The following is an 18448-nucleotide window of genomic DNA, read 5'->3' as shown; positions in this document are numbered from 1 at the left end:
ACAGCTCATACAACGCAATACCAAAACAAAAACAAAAACAAACAACCCTATCAAAAAATGGTCAAATGACCTGAATAGGCATTTTTCTGAAGAAGACATACAGATGGCCAACAAGCAAATGAAAAGACTCTCAACATCACTAATTACTAGAGAAATGCGAATCAAAACTACAATGAGGTATCTTCTCACACGGGTCAGAATGGTTATCATCAAAAAGTATACAAATTACAAATGTTGGCCAGGACATGGAGAAAAGAGAACCCTTGTACACTGTTGCTGGGAATGCTGATTGGTGCAGCCACTATGGAAAACAGTATGGAGGTTCCTCAAAAAACTGACAATAGAACTATCATATGATCCAAGAATGCCACTCCTGGGTATATATCCGGAAAAAACTGAAACACTAATTTGAAAAGGTACATGCACCCCAGTATTCATAGCAGCACTATTTACAATAGTCAAGCCAAGTCAGAAGCAACTCAAATGTCCACCAACAGACAAATGGATAAAGAAGATGTAGTATGTGTGTTTATATATAGATATATATATATACAGATATATATATATATATTACTGTACATAGAGGGACCTAGAAAATATTATGCTTAGTGAAATAACTTAAAGACAAATACTGTATGGCATCACTTATATATTGAATCTAAAAAGCAAAACAAATGTATACAGCAAAACAGAAACAGACTGACAAATACAGAAAACAAACTAGTGGTTACCAGTTGGAGAGGGAAGGGGGAGTGGCATGATATGGGAAGGGGATTAAGAGATACAAAGTACTATGTATAAAATAGATAAGCAACAAGGATATATTGTACAGCACAGGGAATAAGAGCCATTATCTTCTAATAGCTTTTAATGAAATACAGTCTGTAAAAATACTGAATCACTATGCTGTACACCTGAAACTAATATAATGTAAATAAACTATATTTCAATTTAAAAAATTCGCAGGGGAAATGACTAAAATTTATTAGGAAAAAAGTATAGATAGTTCACAAAATAAGATAAAATGTCCCTTATTCTTAAAAAAGAAAATGTATTTAATTACACTCATAATTTGAACTAAAGCTATACAGATTGTCTGATTCTCATCTCAAAAACTGGCAAAAACAATAACAATCTGACAATAGAATCTGTTGTCTAGGCTTTTGGGTAAAAACAAATACTCCTATATATTGCTGGCAGGAATACAAACTGGTGCAAAAATCTGGAGTACAATTTAGCAAAAGCTATCAAAATTACATGTCCACTTACCCTTTGATTCGGCAATCCTACATTTAATAATGTACCCAAATATACATATGCACAAGCTCCTCCACTGCAGCACTGTATATAACCATAACATATTGGGCACAAGCACAATTTCCATACATAGGCAAGTGGCTGAATATAGTAACTATATATTATGAAGAAATGTGCAGTTGCAAAAAAAAAAAAAAGAAAGAAAAGAAGATAATCTCTGAACTCATAGGGAGTGATTTCAGGTTTAAGAAGGCAAAGGGAAAATATCTTAATGCAAAAAATAAGGGGAAATAATAAAATGTACATGCATCTGTTCATCTGTGCAAAGAGAAACATAGGAGCAATAAATAAAACTAATGAAATGAAGGTTATACAGCAAGGGGTTCATAAGGATCTACAGGTTTTTGCATAGAAACTGGGTGGGAAGAATGGGAGCATAAAACAGATTAGATGGAATCACAGGAGGCATATTGACACTACTCTGAATAAATTTTTTATATATTTCTGACTTATAACTATGTTAATGTTTTACAGATTCAAATAAGTAAATAAATAAAATCAATAGGGATGGAATTTGGAGGCCAACTTGGAACAAAGAGAAACAAATTAACCTAGCTGTACTGTGAATGAATAATATAACTCATTGAAGGGGCGGGGAGAATCAATGTAAATAACCTTGGAAAACAATATTTTGAATATACTCTCTAAGGCTAAGCATAGAAAAGAATTATACACAAATATTGTACTCTAGTTGGTAAGTTTTTTTATTACAGAGTATGGCTTAGCAATTTTGAAGCTATTTTATGCTCCTTCTAGGTTTGAGCAAATAAGTACAAATGTAATGCATAAGGAGAACCATGTTTCTCAGTATTGTAGAAAACAGTTATATGAAAAAAAAAAAACTATTATAAGGAGAATGTGCTCCTCAGAATGACTGAATAAAAGCAAAAAGATATAACATCTGGTATACAGAAATTCAACATAGATGTGACTCTAACAAAATCATCAGGATACACGTAAGGAGAAACAAAGACAAGAATTGTTCACGAGGCCTAGTGATGGACCAGCGCAGATAGGAAGAAAAAAGGATTCAGGATTCTAGGAAAGATGTTTGTGAGAGATAAAATGGACATATTGGATTGACTGATATATTTAGTCCATACAGAGAGGAGTTTTACATCTCTGACAAAGAGATGTGAACAAATTATTACTAGATAGAGAATAAAAAATGAAAAATAGGGCAATTTTTAATTCCAATGAAGTTAAAAAGATACATTGGAAAGGACAATTATAATGCTTGACAATATGTTTCTCAATAGTAATTTACAATGCAATATGATCATGGAACATAATTTTTAAAGAATAAAAGGAAAAGAACTTTGAACCTAAAGCTTTATGTCCAGCTGAATTATTATTTGAAAGTCAGGGAATAATAAAACTGTTTCCATGCATTCATGGTTTCAGAGGATTAGTATTATAAGACCTACACAGAAGAAACTTTTGGATGAAGTTCACAGATAAGGAAAACAAATCCAGAAGATGTTGGGAAAGAAAAGGTACATAATAGTAAACAATAAGCATTGATTTTTTATTAAAGGACAGTTACCATAAAATTCAAGAGTATATAATTTTAAGCTAACAAAATAAAGTTTCATCTATTCAATGGTAAGCAGAAATAGAAACAATAACACAGAAAGTTCAGTAAGTAAAAAATTTGCAAAATAGGACAAAAATAACTTCTAAAATAAGAGTAATTACTATCTGTGTCTACTGATTAAACTCACCCACTGAAATCTAGAGGCTCCTAGACAGAATAAAAAATAATACTAAGAAAAAAGAAAAAAAGAACACTGAATTATATGTGGTTTCAAGAGACACATATAAAAAAAAAAAAATAGGACTGAAAAATAAAAAGATGCAAAAAAAGAAAAAAAAAGACACAGGCGAAGATGAACCAAAATCACACCAGAACAGAAATCTTACTATCTAAAAAAAGACAAAAGCGTATCAATATCACAAAAGACAAACATCATATACTTCTAAAAGGAACAACACGGCAGAATGATATAACCACCATAATCATATAAGCAACTAAAAATTCAGCTTCAAAATATATCAAGCAACAGCTGGTATGGTGGAGAGTTTTTAATAAATCTAGACCAAAGTTTGGCAAACTGTGTACCACAAGCCAAATCCTGCCTGCCACATATTTTTGTAAATAGTGCTTTATTGGGACACAGCCACACTCATGCATTCACAAGTTGTTTATGGATGCTATAGCCCTACAATGACAGAGTTGAGAAGGTGTAACAACCATGAGGTCCACAAAGCCAAAAATATTTACTGTCTGGTTCTTTACAGAAAAAGTTTGCCAACCTCTGATATAAACAATACAAATATTAACTTTACGCTCTTATTTATAGAATTCTAAACCCAACAGCCAGAGAATATACATTGTTTTCAAGCACACAGAATATTAACAAAAAGAGATCATATTCTAAACCACAAAAAAAACCTGAAAAAACGTTTAAAGAAAGTAAAATTTCAACATCATACATTTAAATTACATATTCATTTTTTGAAGAATAACAAAAAAAACGCTATGTGTGAAACCAAATAACATACTATAAAATAAATTCTGGCTTTCAAAAAAATGAGTAATTAAATAGAAACTAATATTCATTAAAGTTCAATATATCTGTGGAAATAAATGAAGAACAACCCAAATTAGAACAAGAAAATGTGACTATTCAGAGACTGCTATAGCAAGGGAGCCAGTCACCATATCCGTTTTGTCAAGATTTCAACATTGTTCACAGTATGCCTTATGTATTTTTAAAATTTATTCTATCTGAAAGTTTGCTTTAGTTTTCAATATGATTGTTGATAAATTATGTCTTGTCTTTTTTCTCTTAACGTTTCCAAAGTTTTATCTATATCATTAGCCTTTTAAAAAAATTTTTTTTTATTACTGACGCCATCTACTCTGTTTTTCTTGTCATTAATTTTGTCATGTTTTATTTCTACTCTTCTACTTTCTTCGGATTATTCTGCTGGATTTTTTCCCTTCAAATCCTTACGTTACATGTTTATAGCTTGTTAATTTTTAATATTTGTTTTCTTTCCTTTAACACTACATATTATTATTTAAATTTTCTTCAAGTTTACAGATTTTACAGAGTAAGATGGTAACAAGTAAAATAAAGTACTCTCTTCATTTCTGAGCTTAACAAGATGCAGCATTTTGGCACTCTATTATAAAGGATTTTTTTTTAATCCATTCTTTTTTCCATATGCTTTTTGTAGCCATGGGAAGGTTCCAGAGCACTGTAATGACAATTTCTCTTTAAAGGTACACTACCAGTAGGTAATACAAATTTATACTCCTAATCCACATTTGAGGTGTTAATTTTTCATTAATGTGATATTTTGAACCTTTCTCAGAATGTTTCTGAAACATATGATCCTTAAAACGAAAATAAAGAAAAAACATAAAAACCCGTAACCAGATAATCCTAACGGAGAAGGGATTGATTTTCCAATCAGCTCCGTGTCTTGCTCTTAAATATGAATAGACAGTTAAGATCATCTGAGAAACACGTAAAGGAGTAGAAAAGTGGTGTCTCAAAATGCAGGCTGTGCAGTAGCCCTGCTGAACAACAACTGCAGTTTAGAGCAGGAAGATAGCTGTCTCCAACAGGTAGAGACTGCCTGATTTGAAATAATGACTATCTCTTAGTAGCTGTATTAACTTGAGTCAGTCATTAAGGTTCTCAAAGGCTCAGTTTTATAATAAAAATTATTATAATACTTCTTACCTCCTAGTTGTTTTCAGGATTAATTAACCCACATAAAATTTATTTGAGTGCTTGGCACAGGGTATTGGTCAATAAGTGGTAATTATTTTTATCACCCCATACCAGTACAAATAAATCTATACACAGACCAAGCTCACAGCAACTTCCCATTTTTTTAGAATTTCCTGAATGGCCTTATCTATCCTATATCTGTAAGCAGGAGGATAGTGGTGTAGATTCTGGACAAAACCCTACACCAGTACCTTCCTGTTTACAGAGTCAGTATTCACTATGCCAATAGCCACATGTGGCTGCTTAAATTTAAATTAATGCAGTTACATAAAATTTAAAATTCTTCTTTTCAGTTATACTTGCCATATTGCATGTGCTCAGTATTCAGGTAAGGTTAATGATTAGCATATTGGATCCTCACAGAAAGTGTTCTTGGGCAGCATTGATAGAGGGAGATACAATTTTAAGCTGAGCCAATCACATTCTCTCTCATAGGAGACTGATTTTGGAGTGAAGAAATATGGAGCCCAGAAGCAGGTAGGGACAAGCCCCATTGCTACTAACACCTTAGAAAGAATGCCACAAACTCCTGATGCTAGGTGTGTGATGTCCTGTACATGGCCTTTCCAGAGTATGGGTGTCAAGCAACTCCCTAAATTCTTCAATGTTCCCTAATAAGTAATAAGGCAAAGGAACTCTACCTAAGTTGGAAAGATCTTTTAACTTTGCTCATGATGTTTTTCAACTTAAAAAAAAAAGAAAAAAAACCTCTAATTTTTTAATTAAGTCAAATATTACTATTATTTTATCATTTCTGAGATTAACAGCATGCTTAGGAAATCCTATCCATTTCCACAGGTATAAAATTTCTTCTAGTATTTGTGTAGGATCATGTTGTTTATGTTCGTCTTATTTCTACAGGATTAATTTCCCAAAGTGGCACTGCTGAGAGTGTGTTTATTTTATTGTTTTAACATAAAAATAATGGTAAGTAATTTAAACCATGCAAAAAGCTATAAATGGCAATTAAGTTCCCTGACAGCCTGACCCACAGTCTCACAGTTCCCTTCCCTAGAGGGAAACACATTTATCAGTTCTGTGTAGTGTACTTCCAGAGATAATTGTCTCCTTTTACAGTATTAAGTTTAGATTTCTAATCAACTTCTAATTTATTCTGTTTAGTTTAAGGCGGAACTGCATTTTTTTCCAAATAGCCAATTATCTCATCTTCATTTATCTCTAGAATAGTCCATTATTTCCCTAAGGATTTATAAATGGCAACATTTTCATATTCCACCTCCCCATTTATACCTAAGCCATTCTTAGCGTTCTCTTCCATACCACTGACTTACTCCATTTTTCAATTCTCACACTATCTGTCAAATATTTGTAAAATTATGTGTGGAAAGACAGAGTAAGATAGAATTAAAGAGAGAATTTAACAGGGAAACCAACTTTAAATAACAGTTGGTTTCATGGCAAGGCAAAGCTCTTCTCACTCTTTTTCCTTTTCAACTTCATTATGTCTAGAGGATATTTGAATCGAATTTGTAAGATTCATTTAACATCCATTGGAAATTGGTTTAGGGTTGGTTTGAATTCATAGAATTAAGGAAAATGTATTTTCTAACTTAAGCCTTCAAGAAAAAAACTATGCCATATACACATAAGTTCTTTTTAAAAATTGTAAAAAAAGAGCTACATAAATTATTATTACAAATCATTAAAAACTGAGCAAGGAAAAGTTAAGCATTAAATGTTAAAGCATGCCTGTCATGGGACAACCTTTTGCACCCTATTGAATACCTTCTGTAATTACAGAGTAGCTAAATTGGATTATAAGGCTACAGTTGATACAGCATATAGACTGAATTTCAAAAGAATGACTACAATTAAAAATGTAAAAAATAAAGTTATTGCTTATGTAGACAGGTATGGAGGTCAAAGTTGTCAGTGACATAACAATTCAACTTGTTTCCTGACTCAGAGCTTTCCTTAATTCACACACTTCACTGTAAGGAAGTATGGATGTTTCAGTACTCTCTGACACATTAGGCTCTGACATCTTATTTCAAACTTGGTTTTTCCCCATTCAAATCATCATGAGGTTGTCATGTCTTTATAAGTATTGTTTTAAAAGTCATGTAAGTAACTCTGTGTTGTTATTCCTAGTTGTGTGGGGGGGGAGGATAATCACATGTATCTTCATAAAATTTTTCCTCTCTCACCACTTCCTGGGAACTATTTTAAAATGCTTCCCTTCCTGGGACTTCCCTGGCCTTCCAGGGGTGAAGACTTCGCCCTCCAATGCAGGGGGTGTGGGTTCGATCCCTGGTCAGGGAGCTAAGATCCCACGTGCCTCGCAGCCAAAAAAAACCCGAAACATAAAACAGAATCAGTACTGTAATAAATTCAATAAAGACTTTAAAAATGGTCCACATCAAAAAAAATCTTTAAAATAAAAAGAAATTTTTTTAAAAAATGGTTTCCTTCCTTACTTTCTCCACATGTGAAACCATTTCCCTATGAACCTTGGTATGATTTCCATTATTTTGGGAGGCCTATCAAATTCCAACAATCTTTCACATTCTTATCAAGGGACAGGACTAAATAGATATTTAACAGTGTAATAAAAAATAAAAACAATGAAACGGTACAGTATGTGTACGCTACCTACAGCATAATGAATATTATTAACCCTCATGGAATACGTACTACACAGAATTCTAGGAAATGTTCAAAACTAAACACTAAATATATAAAAACATTTATATATTTGGTTTTCAACTGATATTAAAAATATGATAAGTGTCAGTTAATTCATTTATTTGTGGCTTGAGGAAAAAAAGACTGGTTGGTTCTGCCTTCATGGTCTTAGTGCCTACAACAAAGGCTGACTGTGGGTTTAGGCTGCAGCTTCTGGGTTCTCTTCTACCACTGGCCTTAACAAAAGCTACTGCAGACTACATGTAAGCAAATTGTAATGCTGTTGGTACTAACACTGCCATAATACCAGTGGTCTAGTTTGTGTCTGAGATAAACATCTCCCCAGGTGAAGTGAGATAAATCCTTTGGCCATCCTCCTAATAGGACTGTTTAACCACTTAAATGAAACTACTGGAACTAATATTACTATTTTTATCATCTATTTTATCAATTTTTGAATTCAATTTAAAAAAACGCCTATCTTTGCGTTTCAGTCTCATACATACTATACAGCACTTTCTAACCATTTCTTCTAGATGTCTCAAAAACACCTTAAGATGAATGGGTCTGAAACTCAACTCACCAACTACTTCTCCAAATCTGGTACTTTACAATAGAATCACCAAAATATCAATACTTGTAGTTTTTGACTAAGAGTTATTCTTGCTCCCCTTAGCATCATATCCAGTTGATCACCAAGGCCTATTGATTTTGCCTTCTAAACATCTTTAGAATCCATCTATTTCTCCCAAGTCCAACTGCCAACTCGCTAACCAAACAGTTCTCATCCTTCATGCTGCCTAAATGCCTTTTTTATTCATACTCCATCCCATCTCATCCCCCTCAAACTAGTTATTTCCCTGAAGCTAGATTTTCTTTTTTCAATATGCAAATCTAATCATGTGACCTCCTCATCCCCACTTAAACCACGTCATTGGCTTTTCACTGCTCTTAACATAGAGAGGTAAATTTACAATATGCTCTCTGCAATGTAGCTGAAGTTTACCTCTCATTTCTCATATGACTCCATGATCCCCCCCACTTACTCTCTGAGCTCCAATTACCACCGATTATTTGCATATGCTTTTCTTTCTGCTTATAGCTTTTGTCTGCACCTCTTTCCCCAGTGCACACTTATCTAAAATATCATTTCTTCATGGAAATTTTTACTTACACATACCCCAGGTCAAGTCCATCTGATTTATATCTCATAACTCCATGTGCCTTTTCTTCATAGAAATATCCAAGCTGCAGTTTTATATCTTATTTTGTGACTATTTTCACTGAGATAGCTCTCTCATATATGGGCAAGGAGGGGAGAAACCATGTCTACTTTGCTCATCATCATATCCTCAGCTCAGTGCCTAGAAAATCAACAGCTATTAAATAAATAACTGCTTAATGAATAAGTAAACATGTATAAGTACCATGTATTGTCCACTCTATTAGCTCTGTGGAAAAAAAATGAAGAAAAATGGTAAGTTCTTTCCCTCAAGTTTTCTTTTAATCTAACAGTCTTATATTCCAACCATTTCCATATTTGAAACTGAAAACTTCCTCCCCCACTGCTCTAATCCTCCTCATCCTGCTTTTTTTTTTTTTTTTTCCCCTTAGCACCTCTCACCTCTCTGTGAGATTTAATATTAGTTCCATTGAAAGCAGGGATTTTTGTCTCTTTTGCTGACTGATGAGTCCCAATCACTTAAAACAGCTCCTGGCACACAGTATGTATTTAACAAATATTCACTGGATGAAGGAATGAATATTTCCAAAAATAATTAATCATAAAATGTCTTACTCAAAAGTGCCGTCTCCTGCAACACTGACTTCCACCTTAGTTAACTACATCATACAACTAGAGCACTGGTTCTCAACAGTGGTCATTTTGCCCCCAGGGGACATTTGGGAATGTCTGGATATATTTATAGCTGTCACAGCTTGGAGTGGGGAATGACATTGCTGTCTGGTGGGTAGAGGGTAGGGATGCAGCTAAACATCCTCAGTGTACAGGCAGCTCCCCACAACTAAGAATGATGGGGCCCAAAATCCCAGAAGCGCAGAGGACATGACATTCTGAACCACAGTCTCTACTGTTGTGTGTCCCTGCACTCTTTCCATCAACTTGCATCACTTCTTTCTCCCACGTCAAAGACTTTCCTTTAGCTGTGCCATTTCTTCTCTTGCTTGTCTGTACTTCAGGCTTGTCAATATGATCTTGAGCTTTGATTACTACTGTTGAGGCCTTTTTAAAAAGTTGCTAAATTTAAATGTATCAAATGAGATGCCCTATTTAGTTTTCTCTCTTCTACAGAGCCTAGAACACAGAGATATCCCAGTTCCATTTCTGACAAGGCTGTCTGAAATCAGCAAGGCTACCTCACCTCTTTTTGATTAAATTTGTCAATTTAAAATCAAATGTTACTTAGTGGTATTTCAGTAGGTTCCATTTATTTTTAGAGACAAGACCAGAGACCTATCCTAAAGATATATGCCCTCTAAGTTTGATCCGTGATATAACCTCTCAGAGCACTGAATTTGAAACCCCATCTGATTTCAAGCAGCTTAAGTTTCCCTTTCAAATGATTTACTAGGGATAATGTATAGTTACTCTATGGAATCCGGGCGTAATTCCTCAAGGACTCCTATTAATTCACATTCTAAGCAGAAAAAAAAATGTTAGTTGGGAATTTTTCACACTCTGTAAAATAAAATATATCTGAGTACTAAGTAATTCATATTTGAGCCAAATAAAATACCATGCATCCTTCAGGACGGAATTATCCAGGATATCTTATTCATTGTGGTACTGTCGGTACCTAATATGTCATTATCACATACTAGGTACTAGGTGTTCAACAGATGTTTGGGGAGGAGAGAAAACAAATGCATGACATTAATGACTACTCTTCCTTTACTAATAGATGTGAAATCTTTAATATAAATTTTATTCCTCTTGCTTTCCTAATTAGAAGATAATTGGACTGATATTCTAAGAAAGATTCTGAGTCTGTATTGAGGCTTACTGGGGGAAAAAAGGTGAAGAAATTACCAATGTCTGACATGGGTGTAAGAATGGTAAATGGTAGCACAAGTGACATGCATTTAGCACTGTGGACGAATCCTGTTCAGAATAACTAGTGATCTCCCTTTCTCTCTTGGTTTTAAATAAGGTCCTCATTTCTGTACTGGATCTATGACAAACACTTTCATACCAGTTGACATCACTGCACATAAGCTTGTTACCTACTTGGATTGAAGCAGCCTCAGTTTCCATTTCTGTAAGTGCAAAGTGAGCCAGGTTGAGGTCACCTTAAAACTGAGGGCAACAAAAGAAGGAACATATTTTTTGTGAAGGTACCTGAAAAGGAGTATTGAGAGATGTGGGAAATTAAGAAGGCAGGACCCCTTTGATTGGTTTTAAGGTGCTATAAATGAAGAGGGATACATTTGTTTTCTATTGATGCATAACAGTTTACCACACATTTAGAAGATTAAACAACATCCATTAATTATCTCAGTTTCTGTAGGTGAACAGTTCGACATAGTTTAAGTGAGTTATCTGCCTAGGGTCCCTTACATTGAGATCGAGGTGTTGGCCAAGTTTGGGGTCTCGTCTGAGACTTGGGGTCCTCTTCTAAGACCACGTAATTTGTTTCTAAAATTCAGTTCCTTGCAGCCATGGAACTCATGGAGGACTGTAGGCCAACAGGAAAATCATTGACTTCTAGGATCTTTCTTAAATGTCTTATCTGATTAGGTTAGGGCCACTAAGAGTAATCACCCTCTTGATTAACTCAAAATTAACTGATTTGGGACTTCCATTGCCTCTGCAAAAATCTCCTCACCTTTGCCGTATAACATAACCTAGTCATGAGAATGACTACTGAATCCTTTTCACAGGTTCCACCTTCAAAGGGAGGGGATTATAATATATCATGTTCACCGAGGGGAGGAATCTTTGGAGTCATCATAGAATTCTGCCAAACATAAGTCCAGTTAGAGAAGAAGCTATGGGAGCTGTTTTCACACCCAATATCACTTTGAGGTCTACGAGACAAAGAGAAACACAGGCTGGGAGAGGACCATCTTCTATCAAATCTCACAGAGGTATCTGGGAAGGTAAGGGATACTGAGGGTTCAGGGTGACCCCAAGAGGAGAAATAGTCTGAAGCAGGGCCACATCACTGACAGGACACAAAGAAAGACAGAAATCCCTTTGTGGCAACCAGCCACAGTGCCACCATGAGGTTCTCCACAGAGATGGCCAGGAGTGAATAATCTGAGTGAACCAAATTCCAAGTACGTACTTGTAAAGTATTGTATAGAGAATCTACGATGTTCCAAAGAGATTTTATTAGGGGTTGAGGAAGAAGTCATCTGAGTTTGGGAAGTTATAATTGTAGTGGGCTGTGAAATATCAAAATGTATTTATATAGATTTGACTTCTGTTTTACATATAAGCTATTTATAGTGGCTCAATTTTTAGGCATTAAATTATAGATTGCATTAATATGAATTCTATGGCTTTAGTGATATCTGCTCTAATTAGTCACCAAAACAAACACACACACTGAAGCAAACAGTCAACACTGGACAGTAATGAAATGCTGGAGGTTTGCTCTCCTCTGGGGTAGACATGCTCTACAAAAGCCTACTTCTCTGAGATGCTGCAACCCATGGAATTTTGTAAGATTCTCTGTGTTTTAAATAGTTTTAAATAAAAGAAAACAATTTGAAGTCTGAGAACTAGAAGAAAACTGTTCCTCTATTACAAAAAAATTGTTGTACTACATAGTTGTTTGTGTCCTACTAGTAAATGTACCCCTGGCAGCCGCTTTGAGAAAAAGTGTTATTTTCACCTTCAGCCTCACCAGGATTTAGTGTTAAACTGCCTCATGCCCTCTTGTATTTAGGATTACCTTCACTCCTGAGTTATTATGTAACATAAAGGAGATCATCACTACTTCCAAAGGACCTGTAAGCAGCAAGAGAAAGTATAACTCTAATCTACTCTCATAAAATAAAACATTTCTATTTTTCCTTTCACCATTCTCCTCCCTTACAACTGGGAATATTCTTCAGAAAACCCATTCACCTAAAGTATGTGAAATGGGAGTTGCTTTGTTAGCAAAACGATGACATCAAGCAATAAACAGAGCACTTTTACAAGCAGAATCAAATACTGAAGTTATCAACAAAAAGCATACATGACTGCTGTTTAAAAAAAGAGCTGCAAACTATGGATATCTCTGCTGACTGATTTTTTTGAGATGGAATTCTAAAGCTAAACAAGCACTAGATAATCCTTTCCCTTACACAGACCATCAGAATCACAGGGGATTCTGACAAACTGGTATTGCATTTGGGGGGTGGGGGGAGAGAGTATACTTTGGAATAAGCATTTGAATTATGTAAAATATATAAGAATCTTTTTCCTAATTCAAAAATTGCATTCCGCACAGTTGCCTTGCTTGGAAGAAACACTAAAGACCCAATTAATCCAGAATGACCCATTGCATTCGTGTATGATTTTATAATTTTTAAAGTGCTATAAATATGTCACTTAAGCCTCACTACAACTGTGTCCAGTCTAATAATAAAAGGGAATAAGAAAAAGAAAGTAGGACTCCATTTTATGTGTAAGAAAGGTAAAACCAAAGAAAGCAAGTTGCTTTCAATTATATAGTGACATTTCATTATATTCCCATATATGGCATAGCCTAATATTTATTTCCTGTTACTCAAAAGAGAAAAGAGAACTAATTAAATTAAGAGAGTAAATCTTAAGAGTTCTCATCACACAAATTTTTTTTCTTTTTCTTTTATTTTTTATCTGTATGAGATGATAGATGTCCACTAACCTTATTGTGACAATAATTTCATGATGCTTGTGAAGTCAAGTCATTATGCTATACAGCTTAAACTTATATAGTTTAAGACAGTGATAGCAGCATAATTTCCTGTTTTCAAATTATGGTGGTGGGCAGAGAATGCTCTAATACTTTACCACAGGTTACAAATGGCAGATCATACTCAAATAATGACATACTCTCAAGGACATATCCACATTTTGATCAAACAAGAAAATACCCTTTGGTGGGAAAGTAAGCAAAAATACTACCCATTTGGCCTTTACTTATAAAATTAATTTTATAAGCATGAAAAAAATTAAATCAAAGATTTAGACAGATCAAAAATTGGTATTCTGTGAATAAAAATAAATAAGTGTGGCTAATCTCACTTACATAGTATTAAAATTTATTTTAATAAGTTTTTATGTTTTCAAGACTCCACATATAATACCAATGAAGTGACTAGGTATGGACAACTGAAGAATAAACATTAAAAAACACATTGTTTATCCAAAATTATAATATATAGATTTCATTGATTTTTAAACCATAACAAACATCATTGCTGCCTTCACCTGTATCATGCATGATAGCTTTGATTTAGCCAATGTAACTACTGTTGCTTTATTTAAGAAAATCATTTTAACAGCATTCTTACTTGTGTAAGATAGACCCTCTTTTTCATTTAAAAAATTTAACATTTACTCTGTCCTAAGCACTGTTCACAGGGAAAGAACACACACACAAGTCCTTACCCTCATAGATCTTATGTTTCATGGGAAGATACAGAAGAAAACAAGATAAATAAAATATACAGCTTATTGGGGATAAGTGCCAAGGGAAAATAATTAAAGCTAAAAAGGAGAATATGAATTATTGGGTTGAAATACAAGCAGGATGCAATTTTAAATAGGGTGGCGAGTTGATAAAAGTAACATTAGACAGAAGCATGCATGGGTGGTTTTTAGAAGAGCAGGGAGACTACAACACTGGGAGCCGACAAAAGAGAGAAGTAGGAGAAGAGTTCAAAGAAGTAATGAGAGGAAAGACTATATAGGGCCTTACAGGTCAAAGTAAAGGGTTTTGGCTTCTACTTTTAAATGAATTTTTAAAACACAAAGGATTTGGAGTAAAGAAGAAATATAATCAAACTTATATTTTAAAAGGTCACTCTCGCTGCTGGACTGAGTACAGGTTGGAGGAGGGCAAAGATACGAACACTGAGCACCATTAGGAGGTGATTGCCATAATCTAGGTAAGAGTGATGGAAGATTGATCAAGGGGTGCAGTCGTGGTTGGATTCTTAGACATATTTGTAAGTTAGAGGGGAGAGCATTACCTGACATACTAGAAAAATGTGTTGAAATAAGGAAAGAACTCAATTTGTCTCAGGTCTTTGACCTGAACATCTAGAAGGATAGGGTTGCCAAAAACTAAGATGGAGAAGATTACAGGAGAAGCAGGTTTGGTGGAAATTATCAGAAACTCACTTGGATGCATTAGGTTTAAGATGTCAAATTGAACAGGCCAGGAGAGATTTAATTTAAATCTAATCTAATTCTAATCTATCTTTTTTACTCTCTCTTATTTATAATTACCCATTGATAAAACTTAGAAGAGAAGTTACCCTAGAATCACAACTGGAAAGCCCAGCAATGTTATGTAATCATTGCCTCTATTAATGATACATCAATATGCGCTATAGTAGTGATAAGATAGGCTACAGATTACACCAAATTTCTGATGACCATTGTTGACTTACTCCTTTCTTTCCCACTCAAAAGAGAGGTTATTGATATGTAATGTTAGATGACTGTAAAAGTAATTTGAAATACTTAAGACTTAAATCAGTACTAAACTTCAGTACTTTACCTATTATTAAAAAAAAAAAAAAAAAAAAAAACTCCATTTGACATCTTTAACAATTACCAGCAGTTAAGAACTGAAAAGACAAGATGAAATCCAATCAGTGGCACTTTAGAATTGCACGGACTTTCAGAAATTTTAGTGGGGAAAAAAAACAACTTCAGTTTAACATCATAAACCCTTTTGCTTCCTAAGACCATTTATAAATGCATATAAGCTGGTATCAGAATCATAGCTGAACGGTAGATGCCCATTTGTTCTCAGAATCATCCTTCCATTAATGTTTTGTGAAAAGAGGCTCTGTGACCCTCTCATTCCATAGGTTAAATTCTCTCCCAAGAGTCATCTGTGACCCTCATATAAACGGACGACTTCTCCATAACTTAGTGAATCATTCCACAACATGTCCAGTCATAGCTCAAGTTCAGCCTAAGAATATGAACTGATAGCATGCACAGAGACGGGGGTGTGTGTGTGTGTGTGTGTGTGTACCTCTCACACAGGCACACACATACACACAGATGCACATAGATGCAAACACATAGGGTCATGGATTTAGACTAATGATGGTTTTAATATGGGATCCCACTTCACCCTGAAACTAGACTGAATGAAAGGAATAATGCAAAGACATCCTAAATGATGCCAACTATGTGTCCTAATTTACAGAGGTTACTCACTGGTGCTTTAGAAGATTTCTGCATCACAAATGTAATTATTAATTATAATGTTACTGGAATATTTGTAATCACTTCAAAATTAACCTTTATATCCTCAGGAGGTTTGCATTTATGAGTCACTTGGCGTCTCATAGAGAAACTAATTAGTCAACAAATGATAAGTACAGAAAGAACATAAATTAGTTCTTTGTTTAGTGCTACATGGTGGTATCATGTAATTTGTATTGTAATTAAAATGTTTTAAATTACAAACAGAAAAATATTTAATTCAGGGATAGACAGTAACAGCAGTTTCAAGTGTTCCAAGAAATATGTTGACACATTCACTGGGGTTTACTGTTTAGGAATTCAAATGCAAGAAGGAAAAGGTGGAAAAATAACTACAATCTAACCATTATCAAAAGACATTTCTCTCTTCCATTACCATTCCTAGAGTTTCTGACTAAGATCCTATTTTCTTCATAAAAACCAGCAAATATTTTGGAATAGAGAAAACAAGAACATCCAGAAATGGGAAACAGTTAATTTTTTCTAATGTAGCAAAAAATTTTTTCTGTAACATCTCATAAAAAAGTAGTGTTTTCCAATATAAGGAGAAAGATTTATAGAGAAATCCTGTCAGTTATCCATAAAAAGTTACAAGTACCACTATGTCATGTTATTAATCTTCTTGTTTAATAAGGAATAAGAAAAAGGCAAAAATTTAGGGGTTACATTTTTAGTTATCTTTATTCTGCTAAAGGCCTTGATCATCCTTGCTTATTTTGGTTTATTAACAAAATGCCTTTCCCCTGTGCTAAACAAGCAAAACATAAAAAATGACGGTCTTTTGATTCTTCTTTACTACAATGATGATAGATTTAAATTGTGCCTTCTATATACTCAAATTTTGTGTCTTCATTTAAAGAACTTTTATTTCATTTCCAGTAATTGTAATTGATTCTCCTTTATAGTCTCTTCTATGTCTGACCATTTTTGTTTCATTTTATATTTTCTCTTGGACCATCCTTGGCAAATTTACTTTTAAGTCACTCTCAGATTGCTTTATTTTCTTTTTCATTTATCTGGTTACATCTTTCTCCTGACTCTTGATGTTGGTGATGACTTTTCTCAGCGTTAATTTTCTTCATGTATATCAAAACAGCAACTCTGTAGGCTAAACTGAAGTGAGAGTTTATTGGTTTGTTTTTCTCTCCAATGTTCATCCTGTGTTGTCTAGCGATTTTGAAATTTTCTCTAACTCCTCCAGTAAAAGAGGTTTGGCCCAGATCCTTATCATTGGGTTATATGTGCTTCCTCCCATCCTCCAAGAAGGGGGATTTAAATAAGCTATAGCCCCAGAGATAGTTACAAGTCTTACTTTTTTCATCATCTTTCACAAACATTGAAACCTCAGTCCAGCCGTTGCTTTCTACCCATGAGACTTACTCTGTTCTCCTGCCATATATGAGCACTTCCACTAGCAGTTCCTATCAGCAGGAGGATCATGCGTTAGCTTTAGCCGTATTTTTCACATTGTGGTTTGGTCCTACAAGTGGGACAGAGATGCTTATCTTTAATTTATCATTTTCCTAGGGGCTTCAGATGCTATTCTTCGGAGATTACCAAAAAAAAAAAAAAATGCACCATTTCAAAGTTAAAAACAGGCAGCGGCTGCTAATTTTGCTCTCTGTTCTCATTCTCAACCATAGTGTTACTGAACGTTCCTTCATATCCTAACAATATTTTACCGAACTGAGTTTCCACTGTGGTCCAGTAAACTGAAAATTTTTGACATAAAAATAGCAAAGTGGTTAAAGGCATCAGCTTTGACATTAGAGACCTAAGGTCAAACCTTACCCCTTTAGCAAATTATTTAGCCTTTAAGAACTCGCGGTCCATCATATAAAATGAAGGTAACAGTATTATCACAAAATAGTTTAGCTGACAAGAATAAATGAAGAGTGCTTAATCGTAGTAAGTGTCCACTCAATATTATTTTAATGATTTATATACTTATAACCAGTTCTTTACCTTATGAACTACTCTCTACTGAAAATTATGAACTTCAGCTGGGAAAAAATGAAAATATCACCTGCAATTCAAATTCTTCAGTTTATACTCAGGCTTTTAAATTTACTGGAAATATATTCACACTTTTTTTTTTTTTTTGATTATCAGTGCTGATCCATCATGTGTCAGGAGAATGGTAAGGAGTTGGAGGTTTTGATGTTCCTTGTGACACTTTACAGTACTTTTTTGGATATGACCTCCTGGAAGAACAGGCCACTCTGAATTT

The 18448-nt window shown here is 34.3% G+C and overlaps 1 long non-coding RNA gene across 1 annotated transcript in view; it reads left to right on the top strand.

Annotated features, from left to right (window-relative positions):
- The window catches only part of LOC309642049, a 1010235-nt gene that overhangs the window by 979550 nt on the left and 12237 nt on the right, over positions 1 to 18448 (top strand). The window lies entirely within an intron of this gene.

This window comes from Balaenoptera physalus, assembly GCF_965194825.1.
Source record: "Balaenoptera physalus genome assembly, chromosome: 13".
Lineage (NCBI taxonomy): Eukaryota > Metazoa > Chordata > Mammalia > Artiodactyla > Balaenopteridae > Balaenoptera > Balaenoptera physalus.
This window is presented reverse-complemented; position numbering and strand designations above follow the sequence as displayed.